Below are 18,826 nucleotides of genomic sequence, written 5' to 3' on the forward strand. Positions count from 1 at the left end.
GTTCAGCCTTGTTGGGGAACCAAGTAAAAAGTATGCTCGGTCAAACAAAATGCACTTGACATTTCATGACATTTATTCAGAAAATAAGGGAATTGTTCGTGAGGAATTCAAGAAATTTCACCTAGAACTTCTTCGGCAGTACATACTGAATTAATTCGGTCTGAAAATATTTCAGTTGAAAATTGTTTGGAAACTCGACAATCTTTTTTTTTTTTAATAATTCATGAACTAAAACGTCTACTTCTAGAATTTCTACAGAAACTCTTTTAGGAATTCCTTCAAAAATTTCTCTTGTAAGACCATCGGGAAAATTCATTCAAGAATTTATATAAAAATTTCTTCTGAGTTTTAAACCAGGAATTTCTTTGCGAATTTCTTCAAGAAATACTTCATGCATTGATCATCATTTTTTTTATGAACTCCTTCGTATATTCTCACGAAAATTCCGTCGATAATTGTTCATGAAAGATTTTTTTCCCGGAGCAATTCTTTGAGGAATTTCTAGAGAAATTTCCAAGTCAAACTCATAAAGATATTTCTGGAAGAGTCCTTGAAAGATGTTTTACAGATATTCTTGTAGGTATTTTTGAGAGACTTCTTGGAGAATTTCTGAAGATGTCTGTGAAGAGAAAGGCAGGAGAATTTCCGAAGTAATTTATGTATGATATGTCGGAAAGGTTTTCCAGAAAATTTCCGGAAAAAATCTGTAGAACTTCCTAGGCGAATTATTGGAGAAATTATTTAGAAGTTTCCGTGAGAATTGCCGGGGAGATTCTTGGAAAAAATTGTGAAGGAGTTCTTGGAAAAAAATTCGAAAGAATTCTTAAACAAACTTCTGGAGAATTGATTTCCATGATAATTTATTTGTGAACGCTTTTTTTTAATCCTTGGAGGAGTTTTGGGGTAGGAATTTCTGTAAAAATTCCCAAAGAAATGCGCGGAAGATTTTCTAGATCTAGATTTCACAATTTAATTTCCATAAGAAGTTCTTCAAGAATTCCTGGACAATTTTCCAGAAGAATTCCAGGGAGGTGGGTGCATTGGAATTCCATATGAATTTCGGGAGGAAATCAGAAGAAATATCTAAATAGCCCTCGTGGTAATTTCTGTAGAATATGCGAAGTAATTTATCAAGTGTTCTAGGAGGAGTTTTTGGACGAACTCCAGAGAGAATTTAAGGAGAAATTCTATGAATAATTATTTAAGAAGTTACAGGACTTCTCGGGGATATCCTGAGCAAACATCCTGAAGCATTCATATAGGAATTACTTGGAGAAACTTCCAAACGAATTCCAGGAGGGAATTCCGACTGAATTCCTGGAAGAAGGTCTGAAGTGACTCCTGGCGGAATTTCTCTTAAAAACTCCAGGAGGAACTACCAGAGGAACTCCTCTAGGAACATCCGGAGGAACTTCTACTGCAACTTCCGGAAGAACTCCTGGAGGAACTTCCGGAGGAACTCCTAGAGGATCTTCCGGAGGAACTCCTAGAAAAACTTGCGGAGGAACTCCTGTAGAAACTTCCAGAGGAACTACTAGTGGAACTTTTGAAGGAACTCTTGAATAAACTTCCGGAGAAAGTTCTGGAAGAACTCCTGGAGGAACTTCCGGAGGAATTCCTGAAGGAAATTCTGGAGGAACCCCCGGAAGAATTCCTGGAGGAACTTCCAGAGGAATCTTTGAAAGAACTTCCGGAAAAATTCCTGGAGAAACTTTTGGAGGAATTCTTGGAGGAACTTTCGGAGGAATTCCTGGAGGAACTTCCGCAGAAATTCCTGGAAGAACTTCCGCAGAAATTCCTGGAGGAACTTCCGCAGAAATTCCTAGAGGAACTTCCGGAGGAATTCATGGAGGAACTTCCGGAGGAATTCCTGGAGAAACTTCCGGAGGAATTCCTGGAGGAACTTCCGGAGGAACTTCCGAAGGAATTCCTGGAGGAACATCCGGAGGAACTTTCGGAGGATTTCCTGGAGTAACTTCCGCAGAAATTTCTGGAGGAACTTCCGGAGGAATTCCAGGAGGAACTTCCGGAGGAATTCTTGGAGGAACTTCCGCAGGAATTCCTGGAGGAACTTCCGGAGGAATTCCTGGAGGAATTTCCGGAGAAATTCCTGGAGGATCTTCCGGAGGAACTTCCTCAGGAATTCCTGAAGGAACTTCCGCAGGAATTCCTGGAGGAACTTCCGAAGGAATTCCTGGAGGAACTTCCGCAGGAATTCCTGGAGGAACTTCCGGAGGAACTTCCGAAGGAATTCCTGCAGGAATTTCTGGAGGAACTTCCGAAGGAATTCCTGCAGGAACTTCTGGAGGAACTTCTTAAGGAACTTCTGAAGGAATTCCTGAAGGAACTTCCAGAGGAATTCCTGGAGGAACTTTCGCAGGAATTCCTGGAGGAACTTCCGCAGGAATTCCTGGAGGAACTTCCGCAGGAATTCCTGGAGGAACTTCCGGAGGAATTCCTGGAGGAACTTCCGGAGGAATTCCTGGAGGAACTTCCGGAGGAATTCCTGGAGGAACTTCCGCAGGAATTCCTGGAGGAACTTCCGGAGGAATTCCTGGAGGAACTTCCGCAGGAATTCCTGGAGGAACTTCCGCAGGAATTCCTGGAGGAACTTCCGCAGGAATTCATGGAGGAACTTCCGCAGGAATTCCTGGAGGAACTTCCGCAGGAATTCATGGAGGAACTTCCGCAGGAATTCCTGGAGGAACTTCCGGAGGAATTCCTGGAGGAACTTCCGGAGGAATTCCTGGAGGAACTTCCGAAATTCCTGGAGGAACTTCCGAAATTCCTGGAGGAACTTCCGGAGGAATTCCTGGAGGAACTTCTGAAGGAACTTTTGGAGTAATTCCTGAAGGAACTTCCGGAGGAGTCGACAGAGTCCAAAAATGGCTGCCACAATGCCCTCACCTCACGTTTTTTTTTTTTGCACAAATGTAAATTTATAGGCGATTAACACATCTGAAAACTTTTTTTCGTGTATGCGGCAGTAAGGAAAGGTGAAAAACTGCTTTTCACTTTTGCCTGTCGTTTACTTTGGGTGTTATGTGCCCCTGGAAGCGTTGTCTACTTTTGAAATTGGATTCCAACACGATTCACCTTAACCTCGAGCATCTTCTTTTCCCGAGATTCGATTCCACCTTTTACACCGAAATGTCCTCCTTTTCGAAGATTTTGAAAAAAAAAACAGTTGCATGAGCAATGATTTTTTTTTTTTTTTTACTAAAATACTACAACGCTACAAAAGTATCCGCCAGTCTAAAGGGCATCTTGTGTAACGATCGGTCAGTTATCTATTGCTGAATAATCAAAATTGTGTGTGATGATTTTATCTTCTTCTTCTATATATATAAAAACCAATCTATGTATGTATGTTCGCTAACTACTTCTGAACCACTTGGCCGATTTCAACCAAATTTGGTACAGACATTCTCTATCCTCAGAGGAAGTTAACAAAGGGGTGGGATGGTCATGTAGAAAAGGGGAGGGTGGTGGGAGGGGTTTTGTTCAGAAAACGAACAATTCTGTGTAACTTTCAACTCCCAGGACCGATTTCAACCAAATTTGGTACAGACATTCTCTATCCTCAGAGGAAGTTAACAAAGGGGTGGGATGGTCATGTAGAAAAGGGGGCGGGGGGGGGGGAGGGGTTTTGTTCAGAAAACGAACAATTCTGTGTAACTTTCAACTCCCAGGACCGATTTCAACCAAATTTGGTACAGACATTCTCTATCCTCAGAGGAAGTTAACAAAGGGGTGGGATGGTCATGTAGAAAAGGGGGAGGGTGGTGGGAGGGTTTTGTTCAGAAAACGAACAATTCTGTGTAACTTTCAACTCCCAGGACCGATTTCAACCAAATTTTGTACACATATTCACTACGAGGAGGTAATCATATGGGAGGGATTTGGGAAAGGGGAGGGTCTGGAGGGAGGGGTTTTGTTTAGAAAACGGGCAATTCAAAGTAAATCATGAACCCCTGTACCGATTTCAACCAAATTTGGTACACATTCTACATCATAAGGAAAAAGATAACAAAGGGGATGGGATGGTCATTGGAAAAAAGGGGAGGGTATAGGGGAGGTGTTGTCTTTGGAAAACGAGCAACTCAGTGTAACTCCCAACCCCAGGACCGATTTCAATCAAATTTTGTACACATATTCACTATGAGGAGCCGATCGTACAGGGAGGAAATTTGGATAAGGGGTAGGGGTCTGAAGGAGGGGTATTGTTCAGAAAACGGGCAATTTAGTGTAACTTCTGAACCCTGTACCGATTTCAACCAAATTTGGTACACATTTTCTATCCCTAGGAGAAGATAACAAAGGGGTGAAATGGCCGTTGAGAAAAGAGGAAGGGTAAAGGGAAAGCGGTTGTCTTTAGAAAACGGGCAATTCAGTGTAACTCCTGACCCCAGGACCAATTCTAAGCAGATTAAATGATTAAATCATTCAACTCTATGATTAAAGATTATGATTAATGAATTATAATTTTTGAAAATGATGACTGATAATGATTAATGATTAAATTCATTTTTGACAATAATTAACGATTATGAATAATAGATGAAAAAAACCGTTGGATTATGATTAACGATTACCGATCGTGATTAAATGTTGACACACTATGTGTATGGTTAATGATTAACGATCGATATGATTAATGATTGATGATTATGAATGATCAAATTGCATAGTGATCCATAATCGAGTAACCTTTATTCCAAATTTTAAAAGGTATGATAATTATATGATAATGATTCAAGATTAATAAATAAAAGCAAGGTATGCAATGATCCAATGTTCCAGCATAACTTCTGTACCCTTGCCCGATTTCAACCAAATTTGGAACAAACATTCTTTTTCTTAAGAAGGCGAAGATGACAGGGATCGATCAACTCAACACTTCATCGAAATCATGGTTTGCCCAGAGAAAAGCAATGATTAAAGTGTTTCCTTCTGGACGGTAAATGTGATCATTTCTTTAAAAATAGACGTTTTTCCGGAATAAGGCATCGGTGTATGTTTTTCCTTCTTTAGAAATAGACGTTTGCCCGGAATAAAGCGATTTTGGGTTTGATCCCATTTTCAAAATCAGTCAATGTTTTCAAATGTAATATACCTTCTTTTAATCAAATGATGAAATATCAATAAGAAAACACAATTATCCTTTTGACCTATTCCAATTCCGATGGTGAAAAAAACTGCGAATTAAACTGGCAACTCCGAGCAAGGCCGGGTACATAAAGCTAGTATTTTTATAAACTTTCGAAAATCATTATATTTCTGATCCCTTGCAAAAATACTGTCGATCGCCGTTGAAAATGCCAATAATATTCATTAATATTCGCTGTTTGCTAATTTACAATATTCTGAAAACTCAGATAATATGTACATTAAAGTGGCTCAAATCAGTATGGAAAAAAAATTTAAATTTTTCGATGGACCGCCCTCTTATTCGGTTCTATTTGATGCCCTGATGCTCTGGACAAAATTTCAGTCAAATCGGTCAACGTTTGGGCGGTGCTAAACTCGTTGGAAGTTTATTTGAAAAAATGTATGCAGAAACATCCAAAAACAGTGAATTGCAGTTGGACGGCACAACTTACGATGAAGAACTATGATACTTATTCAGATCTTGAAGAATTTAGTACAGAATGGTATGCAGAAAACCGCGAGAAGATTAGAGTTTGCCCGGCTAAGTAAACATCTCAAACTCGCATAAAATCTAGTTTGCAAGAGGTTCTGAACTTCAGAAAGTAAAATAAAAAAATCCAAGAAGTGAGTAGTAATTATTAAAGATTAAAGACCTGGAGAAAATTGTACGCTCTGCTGGAAGCTTAAGATTTTCTACAATCAGAAGCATTCCAGGATGGACTGTGCATAACATAGCATAGCTACGATGTACTTTGTAGATTGGACATCAGCGATACTGTTTCCATTGAAATCTCTATCCAAATTCCTATCAGAAATCAAAGCGAGTGCTGTCCTTGATTTCAACTTAAAGACAAAAATGACAAAAACATGAGGATTACTATCCCTGGTATCTGCACCGAAACTTGGAAGTCAAGAGAGTGTTCGTGTACTACTCACTTGACAAGAGGCCCCCGACTCAGCGATACCCTTACCACGGAGTTGTATAATGGGGAAGGCATTCATTGGGTTAGGATTGGTCTGTAATTGACAATGTGATCATGGTAAAGCTTATACCACAAAACACCACGTAAAGCTGTTGACCCAGCGTCAAGAGGTTGAATGGATAAAATGTAGAAGAAAAAAATATTCGAATGATCAAAATTAAGAAATCTTCAATTTTATGAACATGACGACTGAGATATTTTTTTTCATAATAATTTTGGCAACATGCTTCTAGAGCAAAATCTAGCTCACAACATTTCTCAAAGATTTCTGCTTCTTTATTATAAACTCTTTAATCAATTTACAGTGAGCATAATATACTCACTGTAAATTGACTACAGATTTGATAATGAAAAAGCAGAAATTACTGACAAATGTTGTGGGCTAGATCCACAACACTTCTCAGTGATTTCTGGTTTTTTATTATCAACTCTTTAATCAAGTATATTATGTATAATATACTCACTGTAAATTGACTACAGATTTGATAATGAAAAAGCAGAAATTACTGACAAATGTTGTGGGCTAGATTTCGCTTATCGTCTCTGGTCATGAGACAGTGAAGTTAAATAATTAATGCTTGACGAATCGTGGACTTGTAGTACGCGTTGTTTCTGTCGAAAATATCGGGATTCTTCACAAGCCACTAGCATGAGTGGATTAAGTGATTTAGGGTCTGTCTCAATTGGATAATTGAACTGAAATTAAACTTAAAAGTGACATTTCAATAATTATCAAATAACCCTGCTCGCAGAGCAAGATTACTTTTGACAGATATCGAATCATTTTTCATCGATGTCCTATTGGAATTGCTGGGCAGCACCAGCCATTCTTATAACGGGGTGATTTTTTAATTCTCAAACTGTCACTTTTATGTTTAATTCTCCAAATGAGACAGACCCCTGTCAAAAGTAATCTTGCTCTGCGAGCAGGGTTATTTGATAATTATTGAAATGTCACTTTTAAGTTTAATTTCAGTTTAATTCTCCAAATGAGACAGAGCCTTAATGTGCTATCGCTTATGAGTCGAAATACTTTGGGTGCGCGCGTAATCGTTTATTTGATGTGCAATGAGTTTTTCTTTTTGAATTACTTTCTAACGGCAATCATGAAAATGAAGATGATTTCTCGGCCTCTTATAGCTGAATGGAAATGCAATATTTGTCCTGAAAATCTAAGAAAATTTTACTAAAATGGAAGAAACACAAATTATTCTGTCTTAAAGGTCTTTTGAAGTTATTGATATTTTGATAATATGTAAAATGAGCTTGGATTTCTTAACACCTGAACGTTTGCTCTTACCGGCATTTTCCCAATTTGTCCTACCCGCGATTTGGAACGTGAATGTACCTCTGGGCACGGCAAATGCTGGGTGAAGCGTACCATTGGTACTTCGCGTACCTGAAGGTATAAAATAGACCCCATTTCGCGGTTCTTAGCCTCTTATCCAGCAACTTCTATCCCTACCTCCTCATGGCGGTGGTCGGGATACGAGCAACCGTAGGGAAGATTGGGTAACCCACCCCGGTGAGAACTATGCTGCCGCGATTCGCATAAGAGTCCCATGTCGATTTTTGACGATTATTTTCTTTCAGAAATAAGCTTAAAATAAACTCATCTTTAAGAAAAACTGATAAAATAATAGGCTTTGTTCTAGGAATTTGGAAATTAAAACCCACTTGTGTTGTTCCATCTTGCTATTTATTCGCATAACAGTCACATTCCAGATTTTGATACACTCTCGCACAAAACTTCAATGTAATTATGGTCCATTTTATAGTTCCATAGCAATGTATACAGATAATGAATATTATGCCAAATTTTCAGAAAGATTGCTGGTTTTATCGATTTATTAGATTTTTTTTAATTTCTCCATGTAAAACGGGTTTGAAAAACTCAACGGCATATTTCTCAAGTTGAAGAAAACTGACATGGGACGCTTATGCGAATAGGGGCAGTATGGTCGTATGCTGAAAGGGAAGGGGGGGATTTGCTCCTCTCCGGAGGTGCAAATCTGATCGAGCATCTGTTCCCCATGTTAAAGGCGACTGATCATCGTCCGAGTGCCAGCGAGGGACTCTAAGCAATAACTGTGCACACCATGCTGCATCGTGTCAGCATCGAGAAGGCAGCCCCTTCAACGCGATGTAGCGCAACCCTGATAAGGTATTCTACCGAAGATTCTACAGTTACCAAGAAAGGCAAAAGTAGAGCAAACGGATTGATTCAACGGCAACAGACCCGGCAACAAATAAAGGACAACGATTGGAAAGTCGGATCTTGGAAGTGAGAGCTTTGAATGAACCCGCACGTGTTGGGCTCAACACGAGTCAACGTGAGTGTGGCAGCAATCCAGGAAACACGGTGGCCCAGAACTGGAGAACGTGAATTCCGGGCGGTGGATCCCATCGCGAACACTTCTTTCAAGTACAACAGCGGCGGTGAAAGAGCAGAAGCGTGTTATCCGGTGGAAACCGAAAGCCTTCATTCCGCTACCAACGATAATGGTCTGCGACTTCTAACCTTTGCTGCTGCTAGAGGGATGGCAATCAGCAGTACCAACCTAGCACGTAAGAATATCCGCAAACACACCTGGCAACATCCGAGTGGAGGCACTTGCCGGACACTTGTCGGGTGTGGGTCGGGTACGAGTTTGAGAAATTAAGTATTGAATATTTTTTTACTCGTTTCTGGTAATTTTAAGGCTTGTTTTTTGTTTGGACCTATACCCTTTTGGGTGTAAAGAGAAATATAAAATATATAGTTTGGGTTTTTCGCCAAAAAAATAGTTCGGGTCCAGCTCGGGTTTAAGACTGCAAAAAATGCCGGGTACGGGTCGGATTCGGGTTTGATAAGATTTTTCATTCCGGGTTCGAGTCGGGTCCGGGTTTTAAAGGAATTTCTAAATCGGGTTTGGGTCGGGTTCGGGTTTACAAAATGTGAAACCCGACCATCTCGAGAGAACATGGATAGAAACGATATGCGGAGGTTTTACGCAACTGTCAATGGCGCGCGGCTTGAGACTGCGCCAGTGCCCGCCATGTGCAATGACCGAGAATTTGCTGACAGACAAGACTATGGTGGCAACCAGGTGGAAGAAGCACTTCGAAGATTTGTTGAACGGTGAAAATGAAGGTGTATTAAGGAGCAGGATGGACATAGTCGGCGACGGTCAAGCTGTGGAACCACCAACGCTGGACGAGGTTAAGAAGGCGCTAAACGAGCTGAAAAACAGTAAAGCTGCTGGGAAGGACGAGGTCCCATTCGAGCTTCTCAAACACGGAAGTGAGCAGCTGCATCGATCAATCCAGCACATTATCCAGAAAATATGGGAGGATGAAGAACTGCCTGCCGGCTGGTTGGATGGCCTCATATGCCCAATCTACAACAAATGGCACAGACTAGAGTGTGCCAATTACAGAGGGATCACCCTTTTGAACTCGGCGTACAAAATCCTGTCGCGTATCCTGTTTAACAGACTGAGACCGCTTGAGGAGTCCTTCGTCGGCGAATTACAGGCAGGTTCTCGTGAGGGCCGATCAACGACGGATCAGATGGCTCGAAATCAAGTATTCGGATTGCAGACGAAGTTTTAACCTCGTTTGTGACCTTAGACGGATTGAAGCAGGGTGATCCACTTTAGAATTTATTGTTCAACATTGCACTCGAAGGCGCTATTAGGAGATTTGGCTTGAAGAGGAACGGCACTATCATCACACGGTCGCATATGCTCCTGGGCTTTGCGGACGACATCGACCTTATTGGAATCGGTCGCAGAGCAGTAGTGGAGGCTTTTGTCCCACTGAAGAGGAAGACGGCGATGATAAGCTTAACCATTAACTCTACCAAGACAAAGTACATGGTGGTAGGTAGACATAGGGGAAGACCTACTGGTGTTGGTGCAGAGGTAGTGCTGGATGGGGATGTGTTTGTAGTTGTTGAAGAATTTGTTTATCTTGAAATGCTTGTGACATGTGACGATGACGTGTCTAGTGAAGTGAAAATACGTGCTGCTGCTGCGAATAGGGCATTTTAAGGATTACGTAACCAGCTTAGGTCTCCCAGCATGCATACGGAAACGAAATTTGCTCTATACAAAACTCTGATTCTACCAGTGGCCCTTTATGGACATTAAAAGATGCTGACCGGAGAGCTTTCGGGGTTTTCGAGCGAAAAGTGCTGCGTACAATACTCTGAGGGAAACTAGAAAATGGTGTGTGATGCAGACGCATGAATCATGAACTGTATCAAGTATACAAAGAACACAATATTGTGAATCGTATAAAATACGACAGACTTCAGTAGGCTGGTCGCTTAGTGCGAATGTGGGAAGAAAGAATATCGAAAACAATATTCAACAGAGAACCAGATAGGGGCCGGCGACTTCGTGGAAGGCCACGAACACGCTGTCTGCACGCGGTGGAATCGGATCTGGGGACCCTGAACGTTCGAGGAAACTGGAGGACCGGACAACGACGACAGCTACAATCTTTCTCTGTAGTTTATAACCTCTTTTGAATAAACCATCCGATAATAAACATCCCTCCCAAAGGAATTGTGAGTTATTATGTCCCCAGCTCATGTTTACCACATGCAGTTTCTAGCGAAAATGGACACCGATATCTCATTCCAGCTTTAGGAGCAATGCCAATCTACTTGTCACATGTTTTCAAAGTTATATATACCAATTCCTCCAGAAATGAAGTGTATTTTGAATGTATAATAATAGCTCATTCGGTGCCATCCAAGCAACCGCATAGATAAACGAACCGCTCTCTGTGTCATGTGGTAACCGCCTTTGCTCGCACTTTTATGCGCCCGGCACACTGCGATGAGTCTCAACTGGCTGCGGCTGCGGCCGACCCAGCCAGGTCAATAACGATGAAGATAAAGATGAAACTATAAAATTGAATTGTCTCCGTTTTCCTCAGACCCATTAGGATGTGCACTAACGAGACACTGGAAACCAGGCGATATCGTCTTCCTCGCCAGGCAATAGCTATAGTTCAACGTATGTTTGATGCTTGTTTTTACTCAGTATTAAGTATCCTTGTAAATATTACTTCGAGCAAAAAAATGTGGCTTTCAAAATCTACAATATCATAACAATTAAACTGAAACTAAATAATACCGGACCCTCATTAGCCGTGCGATAAGACGCGCAGGTACAATGCAAGACCATACTGAGGGTAGCTGGGTTCGATTCCCGGTGCCTGTCTAAGAAATATTCGGATTGGAAATTTCCTCAGCTTCCCTGGACATAAAAGTATCATCGTGTTAGCCTCATGATAAACGAATGCAAAAATGGTTACTTGGCTTAGAAACCTCGCTGCGAGGCGGCAGTGTCCCAGTGGGATATGTAATGCCAAAAATAAGAAGATATGAAAATATTTTCTTTATAGGGGAAGTGTACCGGTTTTGGCCAACTTAGTGCCTGATTTGACCAACCCTGGAAAATACATATTTTTCCAAAATAATCGATCAGTTGAAAGCAGCGTTTAACCGTAAGGGATATATCTTTTGTTGGAACTAATATAACCCTCGCGAATTGCTTTATTTTTGGAGTTATTCGCAAAATTGGCCAAATTAGGAACATGGCCAAAACCGGTACAGTTCCCCTACATAATTTCATACTGCATGTACTGGCGAAACGATTCGAAAAGGGTTGGGGTAGAGAGTATACAAACAATATGGAGCCACATGGTATTTCAGGAAGACAAGCATTCATTCACCAGTCGTGTTAGTAAAGTTTGGTGTAGGGTAAGACGGTATAATATGCCCCCCCTAAGGCAACTCCTTGATAACTTTTTACTTTTCAACGCAATTTATGCTAACTTTGTGTTATTTGGTAGTCCAGGAAGTCGCAAATGCATTGCCTGTGAGTAGTCATATAAAAATATTACAGATAACACGTGATAGAGCTTTTTTGAAAAGTCGTGAAAAAATGAATTTCAATAGTGCCTGGGCAATACGCCTCCTTAACCAAAGACGTTTCATAGCCCTTCATTAGTATTTTATCAATCCCATAATAAAAAGGCTACAATTTTTTATGCGCTTGACATTAAAAAACCAACATAGGTCAATTTAAGCAGGTGTGAATTACCTTTCAATATTCTCCATACAATTTGGAAGCAGCTGCTGCAGGCTCGCTGCGCTTGTGTTCAGTTGGTAAGGGCATATCGTCCTGCCTACACTGGGGCGTTTTGGCCAGTGAAACATGTTTTCGAAAATCGTTACATTTTTGTAGATGGAAGCAATTTTATATCATATTACCCAGTTATTTTGTTGCCCAACTGAGTGTACCAGTGCAAGTTTTGCGGACAGTATGCCAGAGTCGCTTGAGAATGTTGAGCAAACAAACATGAAAAGTTCCATCAAAACTGTGACTTTTTGTATTTTGCTATTATTTTCATTGTGTAATACAAAAATACTTTCACATTCACATAGTATGGTGGGTTTACAAATACTTATAGGTACCAACTGATTTTGACCCTTAATTAGTTATAGTTTTCTAGGAATCAAAGGGGGGCGTTTTGGCCAGGTGGGGCGCATTATACCGTCTTACCCTACTATTGAAATGAAAGTAGTGTTCTTGAGTAGTTTTTCGTCTTATTCTTCGTCATACACTTATTTTGAATTTCTGCTTATCGGTTTTGGATTATTTAAGTCCTGTGATTTCTGCAAAAAAACGATGTTTCTGCTTTCAAAACCTGAAAAAAATATATTCTTGACACGTTGTTTGGTACCTTCTTTTACCCCTTCAAGGCCCGAGGCCGTCATTGAACGGAGTACTGTATTCAATTTTTTTTTCAATTTCCAAATAAACGTAATTCAAAATGCTTTTGATTTTGATCTGTAATATAGACTTCAAGCGCGTTTCACATTGTAACAAGCTTTGTTTGGAGTGTCAAAAACAATCGATTATCAATCAACTAATTCCTGCAGAATATATCACAAAAAAAAGGCCAGTTACCGTGCACGCACCCAACTTTGCGCAGCTCCTAACTTTGCGCATTTTGTGGATATTTTTGTAATAGAATGCGTTAAAATTGCATTTCGAAATATAATTATTACTTGTCAGCACAATACACATGTTATCATAACAGTGCATGCATTTTTTCGCTGTTAAATGACATATTTTTCATTTTAATAGTCGAAACTTGTACTGAAAACAGTGAAAATGACCAAAATGGCGTGTTCTTAGCACAAATGACAAGTGACGGTTTACCCGAAAAACTGTATTTTTTGTAAATTTTTACATTCGCTGACAACTGATTACACATGGACCCAATAATTATAATATTGTAGAAGCCATCTCATGAGAATTTGGTTAGTTATTTACATTTCTCTTTAAAATAGATGATGCGCAATGATAGGAACAATTTTTCAATACAGTGTACCTAATTTTGCGCACAACTCGTATATCTTCGATAATTTCAACATTTATGATATACCTCGTCGGAATAGGGTTTATGCAAAAAAGTACTTTTGTTAGCTGTGGCCAATGTACATAAATGAGGCTGTACATACACCAACAGACATGAAAACATACTAAGTATGTCGAATCATAAGAAAATAATGCCGGGCATCCTCATATTCTCAAATATGCTCAAATATGCCTACAAATGGAATGAACATAAATTGTAATAGTAGTATTAGCCGAAAAAATAAAATTTGGATGAAAAATTGTATGATAGACGCTTGCTTCGTGTTAGAAATTTTCCAAGTTATGTGCGCAAAGTTAGGCATATAATAAGGGGTCTGCTTTGAAGTTCAATTTACTATTTATTTTAGATTTTTGTACCAAATTTAGTTCTCAAACAATAATATAATAATAATACTACAGCATGGAAACTATTTCAGGCAGATAGCTACTTTCTGTAAGTTGTACGAGTTGATTCAATTTTGTATTTCCTTAACTGCGCAAAGTATGGTGTGTGCACGGTAATTTTGTGCTGATTTAATTTAATTACTCAATGCGCATTGCACCAGCAAATATCAATATGATTTGAGGTCTACATCGACAATTTCGCAGACGATGCCTTTCGTTTGGCCGCCACTGTCTGTATCGAACAAATGAACAGTTACTTTGCAGCGCCCTCCAGTATTGCTCCAGGCAATGCATAATATGAAAATGCGCATTACATCCACGTCACGTTTGGATAACTTATCCCTAGTGACAGCGGTTGGTCCGGCGATTCCCCACCTCAGTAACCACAGCAGCAGCGCCTACCTCGTCCCTTTGGTCCGACAAATCCTATAGCAAGAAACGCAGCACCGACACTGCAGCTAGATTGTGTCCTCTATGCACTTTACCGCAATGCAATCGGTATTGTTGCTGTCGATGAATATCCTGATTTTCAGCTGCTTCCTATGCTATGTAAACATGGTGACGCATTTTCTACTCTCTGATCTTTTTCACAGCATGGCTGGATTTAAAATAATAACAACAATGGAACCGCGAATGTTTGTTCATTGTTGTTTACGTAAGGTTGACCATGCGGTTCCAGTACCTGATGCCATCAACATCTGTTGGAGCAAAACGAAAGAGTCTGCCTCCCTGCCAAGCAAACTTTGTAAAGAGACAAAAGCTCCAACAGTTCCCCAAAGCGTGGTATGGACGAACGCCATACACCAGCCGGAATGGTAAGGCCAAATGGGAAAAATAAACAACCCGCAAGTGAAACCGGAAACTGCAGGCAATAACGCGAACGTAATAAATTTATACCCGCCACCCCACGCCATCTGCCGTGTAATGTGTGTGTGATATGCTGAATAGAAATTGAAATTAGTAGCATAATTATTACTTTACCTGCTCCCCACTCCATTTCCATTTAGTGAACCAATCTGCTGCGGTCACGTTACGACTCTATCCTTGTACCGACCGCGTTCACCACAAAGTTTCCTTTGTTTGGAGGAATTCCCAAGCCAGTTAGCCACATGGTGTGCCCGTGGGAAAAGTTTAATAAATGTATTATAAGTTCAGCGTGCGAAACTATTTAGTCACTAAAAGGGATATTCTCGGGTATACAAAATTATTATACAGACCGGAAGTTCGTGCAGCGGCCGCTTAGTATATTTTAAGAAAATGTCGGAGTCGGGTTTTACGCGGGGGATAGGTTCCGCGTAAATCATAACCGTTGAAATTATTTTTTCGCGATTTTCACGTGTTTCCCGAGCTTTTTGAAAAACCGCGCACATTTTTTTTTGGAAAATCGAAGTAAAAAACCGCATTAATCCAGAAAACAGCATAAACAGTAAAAAACCGCATAAATTTCAAAACCCACAAAAAAAAACTACTTTTAATCGAAAATAGGGTTTCGTGATTTTCAGGCGTAACCAAAGATGTTTGAATTATGGTGCATGCTCCTTGTGGTACATAGAATAAATGTGTACATAGTATTACTTCTTGGCCATCCAAAGAAATCCTGGAAAAAGGCATTTAGATCTACACGCGTAACCAAAGGTCTGTCGACCTGTTTCAAATATGGTACTAAATCCATATGGCACGAATGATAGGCGTGAAACGCGACCCTCGTGAAAGGCGACCCCAGTGTACATAATACGCACACTTAACTTATAACAAATTTACTTCAAAAAGCATTAGAATTTTTAAAACATGTTTGAAACAAAAATAAAACAATCGGTGAGACGTACATATACAGAGACGCCAACTTCATGAATTTATGGGGGGGGGGGGAGTGGTGGCATGGAGGTATGAAATTATCAGAGTATGGTATACATATTAGTAGTGTAGACTAGACAATTTTCAGAGAGGTAATCCCTGGTAGGGAAAACAATCATTCCCCCAAGAGAGTACACGGAAGAAAAACAGTACCCAGCGTTGAGCTTTTTTAACTTACTTTTGAGTTATTTTTTCTCTTTCATCCACTCTTTCTTCTGTTGTCAAAAATAAAAGAGCGAAACAATCCAACGACGAAAACAATCCAAAGTTCAATACGGAAAGCCAATTTTTTACCTGAGGTCTAAATTGAGTGAATTAAACCTCCAGTTAGGTAAATAAATTTTCCGTTGGGTACTTTTTTAACATGGGAGTAAAGGCAAACTACTTCGAATGAAATGGTCTGTGTTCGTATCCGCATAACTCGAAAACGGCTGGATGGATTTTCTTCATTCCTTCAGCAGATATGTTCGTTATAGTTTCCGACGGGTTTATATGATATTTCCTCATGCGAAAATTATTAGTTAAGTTTAGTAAATCGTGAAAAACTAAAATAAAGATTTGTATAAGAATTTCGTATGGGCAGTTCACAACGCGCATTTCGCCTACTATGCAGGACAACGTCTGCTGGGTCAACTAGTATTCAATAAAGTAGACAGTCATTTCCCCAAAAGAGTATCCCTGATAGGGTAACCAATCAGGTTATCTATACACTGAAACTAAATGTGAAGTAAAATTAACCATGGCCGTGTAGTAGAAATAACAATATCAAAACGTTGTTAAAATAAATGGATAGATGTTTGAAATAAGAACATTGTTTTCAAAAATATTATAAACTTTATCGCATCCATGGTAAAAATAACAACATATGTAGTTATTGTTGGAATATCAGGTAGTGTGCGACGCTTCGCTGTACAGTATACCCAAATGTATGGCCGGACTATCGAGGTTTCTCTCGTTAATCCGACTGTCAAATCCATACAAATGAACCAAAACAAAATCACAGCACAAATTTGAAAACTGACAGCATAATGTGTTTAAATGGGTGTTGATACTTTTTAATCCGGAAAATTCCGAATTAACGAGATCCGGACTAACGAGTCGTCGGATTAGCGAGGTCCGGATAAGCGGGGGGATACTGTAGATCGAAGATGGATAAGAAGCGGGCGCCGGTTAGTTGTAGTTGCTCTTTGGTAGATTAAGGAATTTTGTTATGGTTCTATTGTATATACCTATTGTTGAATAAGGAGAACTGCAACTACTGGCAGAAGTATCAGTCAGTAGCCTGCCGAGGTGTAGAGAGGGAACTCTAATTGTTATTCTTTGTGAGGGGGTTCCCTTATCTGGCCAACAGTTATGGACGTTATTGCATATCGACTACAACAATACCGGATGCGCCATCCCTGACGCATCAAATCAAGTTTGGATATTATGGATATCAACGACCATAGCACCGGATGCGCTATTCATCATGCACCAAATAAATAGCCTTGGTATTGCTGACACAGCAAGTGAGGTAGAGGTCCGTACTTAATTATGTATCTGTCTTTTTTTTTCTTCAATTTCCAAGCTTATTCAGTTCCTTTATTATTCACGTAATTGATTGAAATAAAGATTGCATAAATTGTTCGAAATTTCTGTTTACGGATAGTTAACTGGTATGTATAAATATATTTGAGGCAAAATGTGTCGTAAACTTTGATTTGTTTTTCTTTAGCTCTCAAGGTAAGAATTTGGGTGTCCGTGAATTCTTTACAATAACGTGAATTGGAGGTGGAACTCGTCGATTAATCGTTTTTCTAATGGTAAGATTCATGTTTTGTTAGCTTTCCTTGAATTTATGTGAATTTTTCGTAGGATATGGATTTATGGATGCGTTTGAAATCATTCTAACGTAGCGACAAATGACCGACATTTTTCAGCCACAAAGAAATCCAAGATATGACAATGAAAACAACAGTTATGGGAAAAACTCGTACAACTCGTACAACAAGCTCGTACTAAGCTAGTTGTACTACTATACTAAGCTCGTAGTATGCTCGTACAACAGCAAAGGGCTGCAAAATGGTGAGTTGACATCCGGGAAGGGGCGCCTAACATAGCTCTGGTCCTCACAAGTTCCAATATTCACGCTTCCACGGGTCTTCCGATGACAATTGACCGCCAGCTAAGGGTTGCGTACTGAGCTGGTAGTGCAGCCTGGGCACTGTTGTCCTTCTGACATCAGCTAGAGTGAGAGGGTGCGTCCTGTGGGGTCTGCCTAGGATGTGGTGGGGTTCGACAGTGGGCTCTGTTGAACTCCTATACAAAGCTGCATGTGTCCCCAAGCAGGCCCTATCAAAGCGACCGTGTGCCGCTCAAAGCGCCCTAGCCTAGTCCTGGTGTTGGGTGGGACTTTAAACAAATTGACCCGACTGACCGAGCGTCTGTTCACCAAGGAGGTGCGGCTCCAACAGCGTCTGTTCTGGCATCCAGCGGCTGAGTATGAAATGCTATTCCCCGGAAGCTATACCTAAGATGACAGCCCCATCCCGGTGGAAATGGAACCTTGGACCAACAACCTACTGTTCCCGAAACATCAATTTGTTCGAGAATCCGATAATGAAAGAATACGGACTGATTTTACGGCGACGACTCTTAGCACGAAACAACGGACAAGAATAGGAACACGGAACGTTTTAACCCTAGCCCAGCAGGGTAAATTGGCACAACTTGCCAATGAGGCACGCCGCATGAAGCTGGAGATCCTGGGACTGAGTGAAGTCCGTTGGCCAAACTTTGCAGAACACAGAACGCCGTCGGGACAAGTTCTGCTATACTCTGGTTTACGAGGTGAACACGCTCCCCGGCATCGCGGAGTTGGCTTCCTACTAAGCGCCCAGGCACACTCTGCGCTTATGAAGTGGGAACCTATAAGTGAAAGGATAATCGTTGCCAGATTTAGAACACGGGTCCGAAACCTTACTATAATCCAATGTTATGCGCCAACCGATGCTGCCGATCTGCAAGACA

At 40.5% G+C, this 18,826-nt stretch overlaps 1 protein-coding gene across 2 annotated transcripts in view; it reads right to left on the reverse strand.

Annotated features, from left to right (window-relative positions):
- Positions 1-18,826, reverse strand: part of LOC134207916 (synaptotagmin-14-like) — a 71,596-nt gene that overhangs the window by 4,767 nt on the left and 48,003 nt on the right. The window lies entirely within an intron of this gene.

The sequence above is a fragment of the Armigeres subalbatus genome, chromosome 1 (genome assembly GCF_024139115.2).
Source record: "Armigeres subalbatus isolate Guangzhou_Male chromosome 1, GZ_Asu_2, whole genome shotgun sequence".
NCBI lineage: Eukaryota > Metazoa > Arthropoda > Insecta > Diptera > Culicidae > Armigeres > Armigeres subalbatus.